The following is a 20222-nucleotide window of genomic DNA, read 5'->3' as shown; positions in this document are numbered from 1 at the left end:
AATTAGCTATGAATAGAAGGCTATTTGTGATGACGCTAAAGTGGGTGGCTTGAAGAATTGGGGATTTTTAATCTGTAGGCTTGCAGCAAGGGACTTTTTTTTTTACACTAAATTTTCTAAATATGTCTGTAGGAAACCTGGAAGGAACTAAGTACTTTTTTTAATCAGAGTATAGATTAGAAAGCATTTCAGGAAGTCTTGCTAGGCTGCTTGTTCCTGAAACTCTCATTATAATAAGTCAGCCAACTAGACTTGCAATAACAAGCATCTTCAAGTAAGGAGTGAGGACTGTATGTGTGTTCATCCTCCTAGCCTCTGCGGCCAGCAGCAAGAAGAAAGCAAGGGCACATACCAACTTTACTACTTACATGACCGTTAGGATATAATGAATTGCATAAGATGCAAAAATGGGAACCCTGCATATAATAGAGGGATTTACTCTCTTCTCTCTCAGCATCTGCAACAGTTTTTAGAAGACTGCTGAACGCTCCGTGGCATGGAATAACAGAGCTGCAGGTACTTGTAACAAACTCCACTAACACAGCTGCATTGGTAAAAGGAGACAGATTCAATAAGGGCAACAGGAATAGCCCAAAATGATAAATTTGGTTGATTGGGTAGTAAAAGAAAAGTTAGCTGCTTTCTTTTTTAACTTTAGTTAGAAAGGTATTACTGTATAGTCTTGAAAAGTTTCAACAAGAACAAAAGTTACAGAGTTGCAAATAGTTTCATACTATGCATAAATGATGCTAAAGTCACAAGTTTTCTCTAGTACTTTGCTGATTGCTTAGTTTTGACTACTTTAGAAACTTTAGCAAACTTTGGGCCAGGTCCAGTTTTAATAATTTTTTAGAGGTTTCTACATGAATAAATGTATCAAGACTGTATGCATAAGTAGGAAGGGAGGGGGGTTACTAATGGTGTAATGAATTATTGAAAGCAGCTAAGTCCTAAAACTAAGGACACTCACTCTGCTGTGCCTGGCACATGCACCTGCAAAAGTGCTGTAAACTGCTTGAAAATCCCTCCACTCCCACAGCAGCATAGAGAAAATGCTCTGATGGGGCATCAAAGTTGGTACCCCCCAGCATATGGATATCTGGGCACTGAAAAAATAAAAATTAGAAGCAGAAAAGTCATGAAACTTTTCACTCTCGCTATAATGAGTAAAAACATTTCTAATCGCTATATTTACTTTAAAGGAGCTTTTGGCGCCCCAAACAAACACAAAAAAGCAATGCCAGTTTTATAGTTATTTTATTTTATAGGATTTCAACGCTAATGCACATGGACACTGGGCACTGGAAGATTAAAATTTTACAATAACAAAAAGTCTGCAATGGCAGCATTACAATTACTTTAAAGGGGCACTTATACTGATGTCCTCAACACCTGGGCAAATGGGCACTGCATGAAAAAGACAAACAAAAGGCACAGAGCACCCTATACTAAACCTTAATCTGCTGTGACAAAAAATGCCACGCCAATGTTAAAATAACCCTAAAGGGGCACATAGGTTGGCACGTTCACTACACAGGTACCTGAAGAATTAATGTTCCACTCTAAATACGTGGAAGAAATACTTTGCCGGCCCCCTCATTACTCCCAGAGTAATGAACCCCATACTACTCCATGATGCTTTTCCATGGACATCTGGGCATCCAAGCTCCCACTGTGAAAAAGGCCTGGTGATCCTTTTAGTTTTCCCAGCAATAAGTCAGATCACTGGCAGCGGGTCCCTAAACTACTTAAAGGGGCATGTAAACCCCAGGACTTGGGCACTTGAGCACTCAACTCCCTGACATCAAACTGGGACAAAGTGGTGCCAACATTTTTGCAACCCTCCCTGTTCCCCTAACAACAAATTAAACTGTCTCAGGCAGGTCCATTTACCTACCTGTCCAGCACATGGGCACCCTTGCACTCCACCCGCTTAAATCTCACAGGTGCTAACTGCATGCAGCCTCCTTGTTGACCCCCCACCCAACAGCACGCTAAACTATTCTCAGCAGGTCCAAAAATTACTTTTAAGGGGCATGTAAAGTCCATACCTGGTGCACTGGCACTGAACACACTAAAATCTAACAAGGAAAAAGTGATGCCAACTACTTGCAGCCCTCCCTGCTTCCCTAACAGTGAATTAAACTCTTGCCAGCAGATCCCTGAACAACATTAAAGGGGCATTTATAACCCCTGCCTAACACATGGGCACCTTGGCATCCAATCCACTGAAAACTCACTGGTGTTGAATGCTTGCAACCCTCCATATTCTTCTAGCAGTAAATTAAAAGATTTCCTGCAAACCCCAAAAAACTACTTTAAAGGGCTTTTAAACTCTTGCCCAACACATGGGCACCCTGGCATCTAACCCACTGAAATATAACTGGGAAAAAGTAATGCCAACCGCTTGCAGTCCTCTCTACTTCCCGAACAGTGAAATAAACTATTGCCAGCAAGTCCAAAAACTACTTTAAAGGGGTGTAAAAAATCCCCAGCACATGGGCACCCTGGCATCCTACTCACTGAAATGTCTGGTTGCAGCCCTTAACAGTAAATTAAACTAATGCCAATGGGTCTTAAATGTACTTCGAAGGGGCATTTCAAGACCTTGGCACCATACCCAGTGACATCTAACTAGGAAAAAGTGGTGCCAACTGCTGGCAGCACTCCCTACTCCCCTAACAGTGAATAAAACTCCTGCCAGCCAATCCCAAAACTACTTTAAAAGGGGCATTTAAATTCCCAGCACATAGGCACCCTGGCATTAAACCCAATTAAATCAAACTGGTAAAAAAAAAGTGATTCCAACTGCTTGCAACTTTCCAAATTCCACAAATAGTAAATAAAACTATTGCCAGCAAGTTCCAAAAATATTTTAACGGTTCATTTAAAGCCCCAGCACCTTGGCATCCAACCCATTAATACCTTTGCTTGTGGCTCTTTCTGCTCCCCTATTTGAAACTACTACCAGCAAGTCCAAAACTATGTTAAAGGGGCATTTACAGCCCCAGCACATGGGCACCCTGGCATCCAACCCATTGAAATTCAACTGGGAAAAAGTGATGCCAGCAGCTTGCAACCTTTTCTGTTCCCCTAACAACAAATCAAACTATGGACAGCAAGTCCCAAAACTACTTCAAAGGGGCATGTATGTGCCCTGCCTAGCACATGGGCACCCTGGCACCCAACCAAATGACATCTAACCGAAGGAAAAGTGGTGCCATCAGCTGGCAGCCTTCTCCATCAATCCCTAGCTGGGAGCTGCGCTAACAAGTCTTCAAACTACTTTCAAAGAGCATGTAAGTGGGTGCCAGCTGAGTACAGCACCCAGAGCTGGGGAAAGGGCACACGCAAAGTACTTGTAGAAGTGATCCGAATAAAATACAATAAAAAAAGCAGACAAGTAACAATGGCAGTGGGGCATGAATTGCCTGCAAAGTGCAGCCACAGCCGCCCAACACTCACCCGCAGCAGCAGCAGACCCCCGGCAGTTGAGTGTGGAGGGTGTGTTGGGTGAAGTTGTTATTGCTTTATCCTTTTAAATGCACATGAGATCCCGGGCAGCAAGTACAGCATGCAACAGCCACACAATAAATAACAATAGATTCCTCCGCTGTGGAGCTTACTCCTGTCTCTCCCGGACTCTCTGCAGCTCTCCAGGGCGCTGCCAGCAACAATGCTCTCCTCTCTCAATCTGCCTTGTTTGTTTATTGTTGCCTCCCTCCTCTTTTTCTTTTTTTTATTCCTCTCCCTCCCGCGTGCAGTCTAATTTTTTTTTCCTGTTTAATCTCCCCTCCTGGCTCTCTTCTCTCTCTGGGCTCAGGCACTATTTTCTCGCTCCCCCTTCTTCTTCCACTTTGCAAGTGGTGCCCACGCTGGACCGGCGGATTGAGCTGTTGTTATTTTTTGCTGTGGTGAGTCCCTGACGTCACATCCACCTGCTGGGTAAACAAGACAGAGCAGAGCAGAGGGAGCATGCTGGAGAAAGAGAGAGAGAGAGAGGGAGAGAGAGAGAGAGAGAGAGAGGGGGGACAAGAGGGAGAGCAGGAATAAAGGGGGAAAGAATCAAAAGAAGAAGGATGGGGAGGGTGCTGCTGGGCAGAGGGAAGAGCAGGAGGAGTTGTGTGCACCAAGGCTGACAGGGGTGGGATTGGGAGAGCGTGGCTGGAAGGGAAAGAGTTAAGTGTGATTGCACTCCGGTCATAGACAGGGCGAATTCCCCTCGGCGGTCGGCTCGTTTGCTGTAAGGACTGGTAAAGAGGCAGACGTTTGTGATGAGATCATTGACAGGATATAAAGGCCTATGATCGTACAGGGCGTCTTCTTTAAAAAGTGTTAGGATCGCTCGATTGTCGCTTGGTGATCGCTTACGCTTTACAATGGTCAGTTCATCTACTGCAACAGCTGGTAAAGAGAGAGATGTGCTGATGTTCAGGGGGAGATCATTGATTATATTCACAGGATATAAATGTCTATGATTGTACAGGGCGACCGCTTTAAAAAGTGCTAGCAGAACGCTGAGAATCGCTCAAATGTCGCTTGGAGATCGCTTGCGCTTTACAGTGGTCGGTTCGTCTACTGTAACAACTGGTAAAGAGGGAGATGCCGTGCTGATGATCAGGGGGAGATCGTTGTCCATTTGCAGGATATAAATGTGTATGATTGTACAGGGCCACGTCTTTAAAAAGTGCTCACAGAACAGCAATGATCGTTCGATTGTCACTTGATCGCTTGCGCTTTGCAGTGGTCAGTTTGTCTACTGTAACAACTGGTAAAGAGGGAGATCATTGCCAATTTGCAGGATATGAAAGTGTATAACTCTACAGGGCCACATCTTTGAAATGTGCTAGCGAGCATGATCAGAATCTTGAGGATGGGCCGATTGTCACATGATAACTTCTTTTGCTATAAATTGGTCGGTTCATTTATAGTGAAGATTGGTAAGGACGCAGACATCGCGCTGATGTTTGAGGGAAAAACTTTGCCCATTAAAAGAATATAATCGCATATGATTGTACAGGCATGGGCGTCCGCAGAACTTTTTTCAGGGGGGGGGCATCATTTTAAGGTCACCCATGCGCTGCCCCTTTTTAACAATGTCATGAAGGGGAGGGGCTTAGTCATTATACTTATTTTGAGTAATTATTTTTAAAGGGCAAACTACAGCATTTATTTTTAAAGAATTTGTTAACCTAAAAAAAAATGACCCTGTTCCCTTAAAGCATGTTATACAGCACAGTGCTTGTGCTGTGTAAATTTGCCCCCCCCCCCCCCTGTATCATCTAAAATGCCTGGCTGATCCTGCCTGGCTATGTCCTCCCCTCTGTAAATTGACCACGGTATACCATGGCTGCTGAGCCTTGACATCGTGGTCAGTTTACGTGCCTCCGTCACCCGCAGCTCACCTGTCCTCCTATGTCCTCTCTCCCCCCCTCCCTCCCTGCCTGTCTGCTCTTGTGTCAGTGCTCCTCCTGCTTCTGTAGTTTCATTTAAAGTTTAATATCCTGTCTACAGTCTGTTTAATAATCCTGTGTGCCCCTGTGTATGTGTTTTGTAAAAATAAGCCATTCTTTACAAGTTTTCAGAGCGCCAATCGCTGCTCACGTGACCCGCCGCCTCTCCCCCTCCCCTCCTCCTCCCTTCCTGACTGACGACAGCGAGGAATCCTCAACCCCACCTGCTGCAGGCAGCTGTCAGACGGGGAGAGGAGAGAGCTGACGGGTCACATGAGCGGTGCTTGGCGCTCTGAAAACTGGTAAACTGGCCTTATTTTTTTTAAAACACAGACACAGGGGCACAAAGGATTATTAAACAGACCAGACAGGAAGGTATAAAGTGGCTTAACAACCACATTAAAAGGGAAGTTTAGATTCCGGGGCCACTACCACTACCTGCGGACGCCCATGTGTTCAGGGCGAAACATGCTAGTAGAAGGACAAGAATGGGTCAATTGTCACATGGCAAGCAGTTTGTTTACTGTTAAAGAGGCAGACCTTGTTCTGATATCCCAGTGAGGTGGTAAAATCATAGCCCATTCATGCAATATGGATACAGGGCAAAGACTTTGAAAAGTTCTAGCGTAATGGTAAGGATGTCAATTGATGATCACTTGTGGTCTATATGTTTTTTTTTTAAATCTTTTTTTATTGTTTCAACACACAAACCAACAACAACTTGTGCATAAGGGTCACCAACAAGTCATACATAACCAAGAGACAAATGTGAAGGGTCACCTGCGCAGGGGCGATGAGCAATAAGTACACATAGCATCGAGGCAAGCATATACAATTATGGGGCTATAGCGAAACTCTACTTACAAGCTGAAGTAAAGAGGCGTTCAATGAGGTATTAGCGGCCAGACCCATCTCGCCCCCGGCCCCCTGATCCCCCGACATGCAAGCAGTCAGCGAGTAAATTGGAGGTGGAATCCGACAACCACCTGGACCAGACCCTATCGTGCTTCTTAGGGCACCCCCTATGATGATATGTATCCCGATATAGTGGTATCACCAAATCCACCAGCGCCCTCCATCGCTGAAGCGATGGAGGAGACCGTTGTTTCCAGTGAAGCACAATGTTCTTCCTGGCCCAGAAGTGAAGGAAACCCATTAAAGTACGGTCCGCTACCCGAGGGAGCAGATCGTCTAGAAGTCCCAACAGTGCCACCGCAGGCGAGGGGTCAACAGAAACCTGGAGGACTCCATTGACAACAGCAAATACCTGTGACCAATAAGCTGCGAGCTTCGGGCAAGTCCAAAAAATGTGTATGAATCACCCGGAGACTGACCACACCGCCAGCACTCTGGGAAATGTGAGACATGTATCTTGTGTAAGCGGTGGGGGGGTTGAGATATGCTCTGTGGGCAATCCTGTATTGAACTAGCCTGTCCCTGAGGGAAACCAGAATCCGAATGGGGGAGTCCCATATCTGCAGCCAGTCCTCCGAGTCCAAGTCCGGAACATCCCGGGCCCAACGGGAGTGAAGGCCCGAGAGCTCCGGAGAGAAGACCCGGAGGAGGTGAGCGTGGAGGACCGAGGTGGCCCGCTCGGAGCAGTCGAAACGCAGAACCCTCTCCAAATCCGATTGTACCACCTGCGCTGTATCCCATGGAAACTGAGCTTGGAAGGTGTGGGACAACTGTAGGTAGTGGAACAGATAGGAAGGAGGCACATTATGAGAGGCAATTAGCTGGTCAAACGTGGGGACAGTGAGGTCCATGGTCAGGTCAGAGATTTTCTTAATGCCAAATTTAGTCCAGGCTGCGGGGTCAGGGAGAGAAAACAAGTGTGGCAAGGTGGGGTTGATCCAAAGGGGCGCGTGGGGGGAGACAGCGGTGCCCGGGTACGCCTCCAGGGCCAGACCCTGATGCCAGGCCCGGAGCGTCGTGCGCATGGAGGAGGTCAAGTCGTAAGGGGCCCTAGGGCCTCTGAACAATAAGTGAGACAGTGCCTCCACAGACCACCAACACTGCTGCCTCCACCACCACCGCAGAATTGGAGGCATCAGGAGTCAACCACCATGCCGCAGTAACTAGTTGAGAGGCCAGGAAATATTTATGGCAGTCTGGAAAGGCCAAGCCCCCTTGTGAGAGGTGACGCAGCAGCGTAGAAAATTTGTGTCGGGGGGGGAGCCCCATAAAAAGGAGGAAAAGAGTCTATTCAGGTTAGTGAAAAATGATTTGGGGAGCCATTGGGGCGATTGGCGAAACAAATAGGTAAGTTTAGGGAGGAGTTTCATTTTTATCATATTAATACCACCGAGTAGTGAAAGTGGAAGGTTCTCCCACGCCTTCAGTTTGACCCTAATCTCCCCCACCGCTGGATCAAGATTAAGAGAGATAAAATCGGATGGCCTTTTGTAGACCCGCACCCCCAAATACGTAAAACTATCCACCCACTGCAGAAATAGATCAGCTGGGGCACTACTCTAGGCCCTTTCGTCTATAGCAGCTGAGACTTGGTCCAGTTAACCCGCAAGCCCGTCACCTGAGAGAAGCTGTCCAGGATGGAAAGAGCCCCACGGAGGGAGGGACCAGCATCATGCAGAAACAAAAGGAGGTCGTCCGCGTTCAATGCCACCCTCTCCTCCAGCCATGCCACCCACAATCCTTGGATCTCCGGAGAGATCCGGAGCGCCTCAGCCAGTGGCTCCATTGCAATGGCGAAAAAGGGCCAGAGAGAGAGGGCAACCCTGCCACGTACCCCTGGATAGGGGGAACCTAGTAGACAACCTACTTCCGAGGCGAATAGCTGCTACCGGGGACTGGTAAATAGTTTGCAACCACTTAATGAAGATGAGGTGGAAGCCCATTCTCCGGAGGATCTCCCACAAAAAGAGCCACTCGACAGAGTCAAATTCCTTCTTGATGTCTAGAGAGGCAACTACTCTTTAACCAGAATTTGAGTGGGGAGCCTGTAAATTTGTGTAAAGTCTGCGCAGGTTAATATCGGTAGATCTGTGGGCCATAAATCCCATCTGGTCCTGGTTTATCACAGAGGGTAGGACGGGGCGGAGTCTAGAGGCGAGTATTTTGGTAAGAATTTTAAGATCATTATTCAGCAGCCGATAAGAAGCACACAATTTTGGGTCTTTGGGGGACTTGTGGTGGTCTATATGTTTACTGTAACGTCTAAGAGGCAGCCGTCTCACTTATTTTTCACTAAGACAGTAAGAACATTGCCCGTTCACAGGATATGAATGCATACTAACATACAGGGCGGTGCCTTTAAATGGGCACAGGTAGAAAGGCAGGTGGATTACAGTTCCTTGAAAAAGTATTCACACCCCTTGAAATTTTACACATTTTGTCATGTTACAACTAAAAATATAAATGTATTTTATTGGGATTTTATGTGATAAACCAACACAAAGTGACACATCATTGTGAAGTGGAAGGAAACTGATGAATAGTTTTCAAAATGTTTTACAAGAAAATATCTGAAAAGTGTGGCGTGCATTTGTACTCAGCTCCCTTTACTCTGCTACCCCTAACTGAAATCTAGTGGAACCAATTGTATTCAGAAGCCACCTAATTATTAAATAGAGCCCATCTGTGTGTAATTTAATCTCAGTATAAATACAGCTGTTCTGTGAAGTCTTCAGAGTTTTGTTAGAGAACCTTTGTGAACAAACAGCATCATGAAGACCAAGGAACACACCAGCCAGGTCAGGGATAAAGTTGTGGAGGAGTTTAAAGCAGGGTTAGGTTATACAAAAATAGCCCAAGCTTTAAACAACCCATGGATCACTGTTCAATCCATCATCTGAAAATGAAAAGAGTATGACACAACTGCAAACCTACCAAGGCATTGCCATCCACCTAAGCTGACAGGCTGGGCAAGGAGAACGTTAAAGGTCCATGGTAACACTGGAGGAGCTGCAGAGATCCACAGCTCAGGTGGAAGAATCGGTCTACAGGACAACTATTAGTCGTGCACTCCACAAATCTGGCCTTTATGGAAGAGTGGCATGAAGAAAGCCATTGTTGAAATAAAGCCAACAGAAGTCCTGTTTGCCGTTTGCAAGAAGCCATGTGGGGGACACAGCAAACGTGGAAGAAGGTGCTCTGGTCAGATGAGACCAAAATTGTTTTTTTTGGCCTAAATGCAAAATGCTATGTGTGGCGGAAATCTAACATTGCACATCACCCTGAACACACCATCCCCACCGCGAAACATGGTCATGGCTGCATCATGTTGTGGGAATGCTTTTCTTCAGCGGGCACAGGGAAGCTCATCAGAGTTGATGGGAAGATTAATGGAGCCAAATACAGGGCAGTGTTATAAGAAAACCTGTTAAGAGTCTGCAAAAGAATTGAGACTGGGGTGGAGGTTCACCTTCCAGCATGACAACAACCCTAAACATACAGCCAGAGCTACAATGAAGTGGTTTAGATCAAAGCATATTCATGTGTTAGAATGGCCCAGTCAAAGTCCAGACCTAAATCCAATTGAGGATCTGTGGCAAGGCTTGAAAATTGTTGTTCACATACGCTCTCCATCTTGCAAATAATGGGCAAATATTTCACTCTCTTGGTGTTCAAAACTGGTAGAGACATACCCAAAAAGTTTTCCAGCTGTAATTGCAGCGAGAGGTGGTTCTACATAGTATTTATTTGTAAAAAATGTTGTACACCATTTGTCATTTTCCTTTTACTTCACAATGATGTGCCACTTTGTGTTGGTCTATCATATAAAATACATTTATGTTTTTGGTTGTAACATGACAAAATGTGGAAAATTTCAAGGGGTATAAATACTTTTTCAATACACTGTAATTATCAAATCGTGATCACTTGCGCTTTACTACAGTCCGTTCATTAGCTGTAATGACTGGTGAGGAGGTAGAAATTCTGCTGATGTTGGGGAAAGGGGGGGGGATAATTGACCAAATATGAATGTGTACGGTAGTACAGGGCGACATCTTCAAAATCTAGCACGCATGATTGGCTAGGCGAGGATGGCTCGATTGTCACATGATAATCATTTGCACTTTGTGGCAGTTGGTTCATTTACAGTAACAACTGGTAAAGAGGAAGATGTAGTGCTGGTGTTCCAGCAAAAATCTCTGTTTATGGAATATGATTGTGTATGATGGTATAGGGTGAAGTCTTTAATAAGTGCTAGCAGAATGACGAGGATGGGTCAGTTGTCACATGGTGATCTCCTGCGCTTTGACTGGTAAGGGTGCAGATGTCATACTGATGTTTGGGTTGGGGGGGAGATAATTGACCAGAGGGAATGTGTATGATCATACAGGGTGACTTCCTTAAATCATGCATCAGGCACGATTAGGTTGGCAAAGGTGTCGATTGTCACATAGTGATCGCTTGCACTTTAAAGCAGTTAGTATTTTTACTGTAACAACTGGTAAAGAGCCAGATGTAGTCTTAATAATTCAGAGAAAATCACTCACAGGATATGATTGCATACGATCGTACTCGGGGACATCTTTAATACATGCTAGTAGAATGGCAAGGATGGGTCTATGGTCACATGGTTATCTCTTGTGCTTTATGTAACAGTTATCAGTTAATTTTGCTGTAAAGGAGGCAGGTGTCGTACTGATGTTTGGGGGGGGGGAAAGTCAATGCCTAGGCCCTAGGACTTGATTGCCTACAATTGTATAGGCCAACATCTTTAAAACATGCTAGCAGCCATGATCAGAATGTTGGCTCGATTGTTGCATGGTGATCGCTGGCACTTTACAGCAGTTGCCAACGCTGGCACTTTACAGAAGTCAGTTCATTTGCGGTAACAAATAATAGGCAGCTGTCATGAGGATGTTCCACCAAGGTGGTAAAATCATTGCCTGTTCACAGGATATGAAGGCTTGTGATCATATAGGACAAGTCTTTAAAAAGTTCTAGCAGAATGGGTCAATTGTTGCATGGTGATCCCTTGGTTGGGATTGTTTGCTGTAAGGACTGGTAAAAAGGTAGACTGATATTCGGAGGGGAAGATCATTGCCCATTATAAGGGTGTACAATCATACAGGGTGACATCTTTATAACATGCTAGCAGAATGGCGAGGATGGTCCTATTGTCCCATGGTGATCACTTGCAGTTTACAGTGGTCAGTTTGTTTACTGTAATAACTAAAGTGGTAAAATCATTGCCCATTCACGGGATATAAAGGCAAATGATCGTACAGGGCAACATCTTTGAAATACGCTAGCAGAATGGCAAGGGTGGCTAAAACAAGAGTGCTGATGTTCAGGGGAAGATTATTGGCTGTTCACAGGATATGATTGCCTATGATCGAACAGGACAACGTCTTTAAAATGTTCCAGTATAATAGCGAGGATGGATCAACTGTCGCATGGTGATTGCTTGCCCTTTACGGCAATTTGTTTGTCTACTTTACCAACTAAGAAAATGAGATCGTGTTGATGTTCCAGCGAGGCAGGAAAATGATTGCCCTTTCTGTGGATATGAAGGCATACACTGCATTGTTTTTAAAACATGCCAGCAGGCACGATCGGAAAGGTGAGGGAGACTCAATTGTTGCATGGGAATTTCTTGTGCCTTATGGTGATTGGTTCATCTACTCTAATGACTAAGAGGAAGATGCCGATGCATCTTGCTGATGTTTCAATGAGGCAGGATTGTTGGTCAATGACCATTCATTGGATATGAGTACGTACGATCATACAATGCAAGATCTCTGAAACGTGCTAGAAAGCACAATCGGAATAGTGACAACGGCTTGATCGTCATATGGTGATTGCTTGTGCTTTTAAAGCAATTTTATTTTACAACTTCTTGGTAATAGATGTAAAATCATCTGGTCTGAAAAGCCTTTTAGGCTGCATTGACACCTGAGCAATGTGATTTTCAGGCTTTTTTTTTTTTTTTTTTTTTTTAGCACTTTTATGTTTTTTTGCACGTATATGAGTTTTGTGCATTTTTAGGCATTCCCATTGAAGTCTTTAGGGCCAAAAGTTCCCAATTCTGCATTAAAAGTGCTTTTAGAGCATCAGGTCTCAACCTAAAGGAGTGCTCGTATGAACAGTCACCATTGAAATACATAAAAAATGCTCAGGCGTGAATGGGCCCTCAGCCTTCATTGACTAAACAGGAACCGTTGCCCACAGGAAATAAACACTTCTGTTCAATGCCTGGCTGGCAGGGAGTAAAGGAGTAAATTTGCCCAAAAGTCAGACAGCAGCCAGTTCATTTAGGTCTCGTTTGGACTAGCAGTTGGAGGGCTTCAAAAATGTGCGGTTGAGCCACATTTTTGTCCCCGCTAACTCCCCCTTATGCTGCAGTAGGCAGAGGACAGGGATGTTTTTATGCTGCAACCACAGCAAAGTGGACTCGACATGTTGTTCGGTGAGCACCAAGTGTGATCTTAACGCGGTCAGGCTTCAGAGGCAAGGGATATTTAGAGGCACTTCTAAATCTACCATTACTGTAACAACTGGTAAAAAAACAGGTGTTGTGCTGATGTTCCAACGAGGTGAGATTGTCGCCAGTTGACCGTTCACGAGATATGAATGATCATACAGAGTGAAGTCTTTGAAACATGCTAGCAGGCACGATTGGAAAGGTGACAATGGCTCAATTGCTTTCTTTTTTAGGGCTGTTGATGTGTCTACTGTACCGACTGAGAGGTAGATGTCCTGCTGATTTTCCATTGATGCAGGATTGTCAGCAGACCATCATTCACGGACATGAATGTGTACGATCGTTCAGAGCGGCGTCTTTGAAATGTGCTAGCAGGCACAATCTGAATGGTGAGGATGGCTTAATTTTAGAATAGTGATTGCTTGCTCTTTAAAGTATTTTGGTTCAGCTCCTCTTGGCTTTGGAAGTAAAATCGTCCGGTCTGCAAAGTGTTTGAGTGCAGGGACCGCCTGACCAAAAGGAGCAATCAGAACACACTGATGGCCAATTATCTTCAAGCAAACTAATTAGAAATATGTGTCCAGCCAATCTTTTTTTTTACCCAGATAATCCAGCACCTGAGAATCTGCTTCTGACTTAGACTTTTTTTCTCCCTAAAGTAATTTTTTTTTTTATATATATATATATTAAACATGTCATTCTTACCTCGTCTGCCCAATGTTTTTTTCACGGAGCAGTTCTCTTCTGGGGTCTCCCACCTGTGCTTCTGACCCCTCCTCTTCTCAGTGTGCCACCATAGAAAGCCACTTCCTATGGTGGCACACCTGCAGGCATAAACCAGAGCCATTCTGCATGTGTATATACTGTAGACACAGACAGCGTTTTTGGCCATGCCCCTCACTCCCTTGTCACAGGATTTGATTGACAGTAGAAGGAGCCAATGGCTCCCACTGCTGTCGTTCTGCGCTATGAGGAGGGAGAGAGCGGAGAGAGCCTAATCTTGGGCACAGCTCTAGATCAAGATCGGGCTCAGGTAAATATAAGGTGGGAGTGGGCAGCTGTACACAAAAGGCTGAAAAAAAAACTTCTTCTTTTAGTACCACTTTAACCTCCCTGGCAGTCTGATTATGTCAGTATTTTTGAATGTCAAAGCGGTACATTGTTTTGCATGGAAATCTGTTGTTTTATATCGTAGGTCTGTAATTCTTAGGAAATTACAGTAAAATTACATTAAATTCGAAAAAAAATTATTAATTAATTAGTTAATAAATTTAATTAATTAATAAATTATTAATAACAAAGTATTAATAAAAATAAATATAAATAAAACAGTAAGCCCCCGTTCACACTAAGGCGACCTGTGAGGCGACCTGGTCGCCTCACAGGTTGCCGCAGGTCGCCTCCCATAGGGAAGCTGCGGACCCGTTCTAATAGGAGCGACACAAGTCGCTCCGACTTAGAAAAAGGGTCCGGAGCTTCTTTGGGGTGACCAGGAGGCGACCGCCATAGACTTCAATGTTATGAAGTCCGTGGCGGCCGCTCCGAGGTCGCCCCCGGGAAGTAGCGTCGCGTGTATGTGAACCGGCGCTAAAAGTGCAGGCAGGACACTGGACAAAGCACTAGCGACAAAAATGAGGTGAAATGATTTGATACAGTAATGTAATCCTAACAGATTACAATGTATCATGTCATGTTTTGTGTACTTTTTAAATTTCCCACACGGTTCCGCCCCCCCCCCCTGCGTTGCGGCGCTCGCAGGCAAGGGAATCCGGAAGACGGATGCAATGTTCTTTCAAAATACCACTACCTATCAGATCCTGCAACCGGAAGTGAAGTTCGGAAGGGAAAAACTTGCTGCGCATGCGCCATGCATTCCAACATGCCTGCTATGCGTTCCAATAGCTTTCCTAATGTGACAGAACACGAAGCAGCTGCGGACATCTTCTTACACCCACGCAAGTCTTGAATTTTACATTTAGGCCCCATGCACACGGGGCGTTAGAAAAAACGTACGTCAAAGTTAGTTCTGACGCCGGAAAAAGCAGCTGTAAAAACGTGCTTTCAGTAGCTTTTTCCATTGGCGTTATTGCACGTTTTGCCACGTTGCTTTTAGCAGCGTTTTTTTTCTTCCATTCAAAATCAATGGTTCCCTATGGGATCCTATTGATTTGAATGGAGGTCGCACCGCAACACCGCAAGTCGGATCCGACTTGCGGGGCGACTTGCGCTGTGAGAATCTTGAGGGGGAACTCCACGCCAAAATGGGAAAAAAACGGCGTGGGGGTCCCCCCCAGGGTTCCAAACCAGGCCCTTCGGGTCTGTTATGGAATTTGAGGGTAGCCCCATGCCGAAAAAACGGCACGGGGTCCCCCCAAAATCCATACCAAACCCTTATCCGAGCATGCAGCCCGGCAGGCCAGGAAAGGGGAGGGGACGAGCGAGCGGCCCCACCCCCCCCTGGACCACACCAGGCCACATGCCCTCAACATGGGGGGGTGTTGGTGCTTTGGGGCAGGGGGAGCTCTGCACCCCCCACCTCAAAGCACCTTGCCCCCATGTTGATGAGGACAAGGGCCTCATCCCCACAACCCTGGCCGGTGGTTGTGGGGGTCTGCGGGCAGGGGGCTCATCGGAATCTGGAAGCCCCCTTTAACAAGGGGGCACCCCAGATCCCGGACCCCCTCCCTATGTGAATGGGTATGGGGTACACTGTACCCCTACCCATTCACCCCATAAAAGGCAGTGTATGGAAATAACGACAAGAGACGTTTTGGAAAGTTTATTAAAAATCTTCATCCGACTCTTCTTGTCTTCTCCTCTCAGGGGTCTTCTCCGGGGTCTTCTGCTCTTTTGCTGTCCGCCCTTCTTGTCTTCTCCTCTCCGGGGTCTTCTCCGGGGTCTTCTCCGGGGTCTTCTGCTCTTTTGCTGTCCGCCCTTCTTGTCTTCTCCTCTCCGGGGTCTTCTGCTCTTTTGCTGTCCGCCCTTCTTGTCTTCTCCTCTCCGGGGTCTTCTGCTCTTTTGCTGTCCCCCTCTTCTTGTGTTCTTGTCTCCGGGGTCTTCTGCTGTCCCCTCTTCTGCTGTCCTCTCTTCTTTTCTTCTCCTCTCCGGTCTTCTGCTCTTTTGCTGTCGGCTGTCTTCTTCCTCCGGTCCTCCTCCGACGACGTCTCCGCTGATTATGCCTATCTCCGGTCTCTTCAGCTTATTATATAGCCATTAGGGGCGTGGCCCCGATGACGTCATCTGGAGACCCCGCCCCCCTCATGTCACAGATGACGTCATATGTGACATGAGGGGGCGGGGCCTCCAGATGACGTCATCGGGGCCACGCCCCTAATGGCTATATAATAAGCTGAAGAGACCGGAGATAGGCATAATCAGCGGAGACGTCGTCGGAGGAGGACCGGAGGAAGAAGACAGCCGACAGCAAAAGAGCAGAAGACCGGAGAGGAGAAGAAAAGAAGAGAGGACAGCAGAAGAGGGGACAGCAGAAGACCCCGGAGACAAGAACACAAGAAGAGGGGGACAGCAAAAGAGCAGAAGACCCCGGAGAGGAGAAGACAAGAAGGGCGGACAGCAAAAGAGCAGAAGACCCCGGAGAAGACCCCGGAGAGGAGAAGACAAGAAGGGCGGACAGTAAAAGAGCAGAAGACCCCGGAGAGGAGAAGACAAGAAGAGTCGGATGAAGATTTTTAATAAACTTTCCAAAACGTCTCTTGTCGTTATTTCCATACACTGCCTTTTATGGGGTGAATGGGTAGGGGTACAGTGTACCCCATACCCATTCACATAGGGAGGGGGTCCGGGATCTGGGGTGCCCCCTTGTTAAAGGGGGCTTCCAGATTCCGATGAGCCCCCTGCCCGCAGACCCCCACAACCACCGGCCAGGGTTGTGGGGATGAGGCCCTTGTCCTCATCAACATGGGGGCAAGGTGCTTTGAGGTGGGGGGGTGCAGAGCTCCCCCTGCCCCAAAGCACCAACACCCCCCCATGTTGAGGGCATGTGGCCTGGTGTGGTCCAGGGGGGGTGGGGCCGCTCGCTCGTCCCCTCCCCTTTCCTGGCCTGCCGGGCTGCATGCTCGGTTAAGGGTCTGGTATGGATTTTGGGGGGACCCCATGCCGTTTTTTCGGCATGGGGCTACCCTCAAATTCCATAACAGACCCGAAGGGCCTGGTTTGGAACCCTGGGGGGGACTCCACGCCGTTTTTTTCCCATTTTGGCGTGGAGTTCCCCCTCAAGATTCCCACAGCGCAAGTCACCCCGCAAGTCGGATCCGACTTGCGGTGTTGCGGTGCGACCTCCATTCAAATCAATAGGATCCCATAGGGAACCATTGATTTTGAATGGAAGAAAAAAAAACGTATAACGTGGCTTAACGCACGTTAAGCAACGTTATAGCAAAGTTATTCAGCTTTTAGCAGCGTCAGGCGTTTTTAACGCTGTAACGCTGGTCCTCAGAACGCGCAGGTGGTGGGTTCTTGTTGCAGCCTAAAAACGTCTAAGCCACTTACAGCTCAAAAACGTCTGAGTGTGCATGAGGCCATAGAATAACATGGAGGGGCGTTTTTAGGCTGCAAAAAGAAAACGCCTGACGCTGCTTACAGCGGCGTTAAAAACGTCCCGTGTGCATGGGGCCTTATTATAGCAGTAAACTGACCTTATAGACTGAATAACGGAATTTCTTATTATATTCTTATTATTGTAATATTGTAAATATAGCGAGTAACCTGCAGGTAGAAGGTGGCGACGGCCACTGCTCAGCGGCAAACTGATTATATAGTTGAATATACTATTTAACTTGGTCGCAGTGAAATAGTCTATTTCAATATATAAGGTGATTTTACTGCTAAAATAAGTCTGAAATTCAAGAGTTGCTTGGGTGTAAGAAGATGTCTGCTGCTGCTTCGTTTTCTGTCACATTAGGAAAGCTATTGGAACGCGTAGCGGCCATGTTGGAGTGCATGGCGCATGTGCAATAAGTTTTCTCGTACCAATGTCACTTCCGATTGCAGAATCTGATCAGTAGTGGTATTCTGATAGAACACCGGCATCGGCCGAATGACATCAGGGGATCGTAGGGACAAGGTAAGTTTCACTACAGGGTAACCCCGACTGTGGCTTGGGTTTACCTCTTTTGGTACTGAAAATTAACCCCCGAGCCACACTCAGGATTACCGCCAGGGAGGTTAACCAATAATAATAATAGACAGCTATTCTTTTTTTTTCCATTCAGGCAGAGGGGGGGCTTAACAATCAAAAACTAAGATTACTCCACACAAAGAAGGTAGCCAGTTGGAATCCCCCCACCTCTATCAGAATACACTGATTAGTGGCTGCAGCTGCTGATAAAAAAAAAGTTTACAGCATGCTCCTTTGACAAAAGTAAATCAAATGATCAGCTTCTGTTAATTAGGGACAGCCACGCACTCATTAAAATTTGGCCAGCACAAGCCATGTGTTCGATCATTTTTTCAGTCAGCTTAAAGTAGCACTATAGGCAAAACTTCTTTTTTTTTTTCATTTTGGATAGAGCAGCGGAGGGTTGTAACCCCTGTCAGATTTTTTTTCATCATCTGTGTCTCATTGCAGAGATTTCCCTTCAGTTCCTGTCCTATAGCCAAACAGGAAGTGAGCAGAAATCCCTGCAAATAAGGGGAATTCCTTAGGGACCCCCAGGTTACCAGAACTGGTGTCCCTATTAAAAGATTTCCCCTCTATTACTTTTCTGGGGAAAACCCAAAATCTGGGATTTCTTTTACTTTCACTTTCAATGATAATGGTAGACAGTACAAATAGTGAGGATGAATCTCCCCTAAGGGGGGCACAGACAGCAATAAAAACAGACAGGTGTTCTAATCCCTCTCCACTCTATGCAAAACAAAAAAGCGTTTTTCCTTTAGTCATACTTTAAGGCTACTAGGCGAATTACCTTTTGTGTTTTGTTATCCATCAGGTTATCCAAACACATTGTAACTGGTATGATCAGCTTTACACCACCCCTGCAGGGCTTGAATGGGTCTCACTCCTTGTAATACCGGACTGTTTATGGACACGTTTTGCCAAGAACAAAAGCATCTGAAGAGTATCGAAAGAATAAGAGTGAATGGATAAGTTCAGTAGGGTCTTTTTTAATATATGATGAGAAATCCAGCACATTTCGGGTCTCACAACTCCCCGTATCACATTTCTGGTTTATTATTATTATTGTACAGGATATATATGATTTTTATATGAGCTCTCTTGTGTTATCTAATTTTTCAGCCCTGATGAAGGGAGTTGTGAGCTACCGAAATATGTGTTGGCTTTTAACGAGTTCCCGATCACCCGCCGCCTTTTTACTGCAGCAGGGTGGCTCGTACAGGCAAAAAGACGTAGATCTGCGTAGCTCGTCTGGGAGGAGCTAGGGGGCGAGCATGCGCCGCTGGTGGTGTGCTCCTGCCCCCGATCGTCAGCGGGGAAGCCAATGCGGGTGTCAGGCGGTTACGTTTGCGACACCCGCGATCGCTCCCCGCTGAGAGAGAAGAACGGTCGGCTGTTGTAAACACAGCCGACCGTCCTTCTCTTTGAAATTATCACAGAGCTCATGTGATCCTTCTATATAGGATCACATGTCTCTGTGGTCATCTCAGAAGCCATGCCCCCCCCCCCCCACAGTTAGAATCACTCCCCTAGGGTCACATTTAACCCCTTGATCACCTATACTGTTAACCCCTTCCCTGCCAGTGTCATGATTACTGCAACAGTGCATATTTTAGCACTGATTACTGTAGTAATGTCACTGGTACCCCCAAAAGTGTCAAAAATGTCAGTTAGGGGTTCAATCTGTCCACCACAATGTCGCAGTCCTGCAAAAAATCGCAGATCACCGCCATTACTAGGAAAAAAAAAAACAATAAAAATGACATAAATCTTTCCTGTAGTTAGTAGATGCGATAACTTTGGCGCAAACCGATCAAAATACGCTTATTGCAATTTTTTTTACCAAAAATATGTAGCAGAAAACAAATTGGCCTAAAATGTTAAAAAATTTAGATTTTTTTATTTATTTTTGGGAATGTTATATAGCAGAAAGTGAAAAATACTGTTTTTTTTTTTTTCAAAATTGTCACTCTTTTTTTGTTTATAACGATAAAAATCGCACAGGTGATCAAATACCACCAAAAGAAAGCTCTATTTGTGAGAAAAAAAGTACGTAAATTTTGTTTGGGTACAGCGTCGCACGACCGCGCAATTGTCCGTAACGCAACGCAGTGCCGAATCACAAAATAGGGCCTGGTCATTAAGGGGGCAAATCCTTCCGGTCTTAAAGTGGTTAAACTTTATGTTGTGTTTAATAAAAAAAAGAAAAAAATGTAATTTACATCAAATTGTTGTG

At 45.8% G+C, this 20222-nt stretch overlaps 1 protein-coding gene and 1 long non-coding RNA gene across 2 annotated transcripts in view; one reads left to right on the top strand and one right to left on the bottom strand.

The window, feature by feature from the left end:
- Positions 1-4024, bottom strand: part of FOXP1 (forkhead box P1) — a 1279200-nt gene extending 1275176 nt beyond the window's left edge. The window contains exon 1 of the mRNA XM_082265551.1: positions 3466-4024. The gene's annotated coding sequence lies outside the window, so the exon portion shown is untranslated. The remainder of the gene's footprint in view (positions 1-3465) is intronic.
- Positions 275-20222, top strand: part of LOC309561571 — a 57499-nt gene continuing 37551 nt past the window's right edge. Inside the window, exon 1 of the long non-coding RNA XR_014225580.1 lies at positions 275-516. This is a non-coding gene — a long non-coding RNA (uncharacterized lncRNA). The remainder of the gene's footprint in view (positions 517-20222) is intronic.

Source organism: Pelophylax lessonae (assembly GCF_965119305.1).
Source record: "Pelophylax lessonae genome assembly, chromosome: 8".
In the NCBI taxonomy this organism is placed as follows: domain Eukaryota; kingdom Metazoa; phylum Chordata; class Amphibia; order Anura; family Ranidae; genus Pelophylax; species Pelophylax lessonae.
This window is presented reverse-complemented; position numbering and strand designations above follow the sequence as displayed.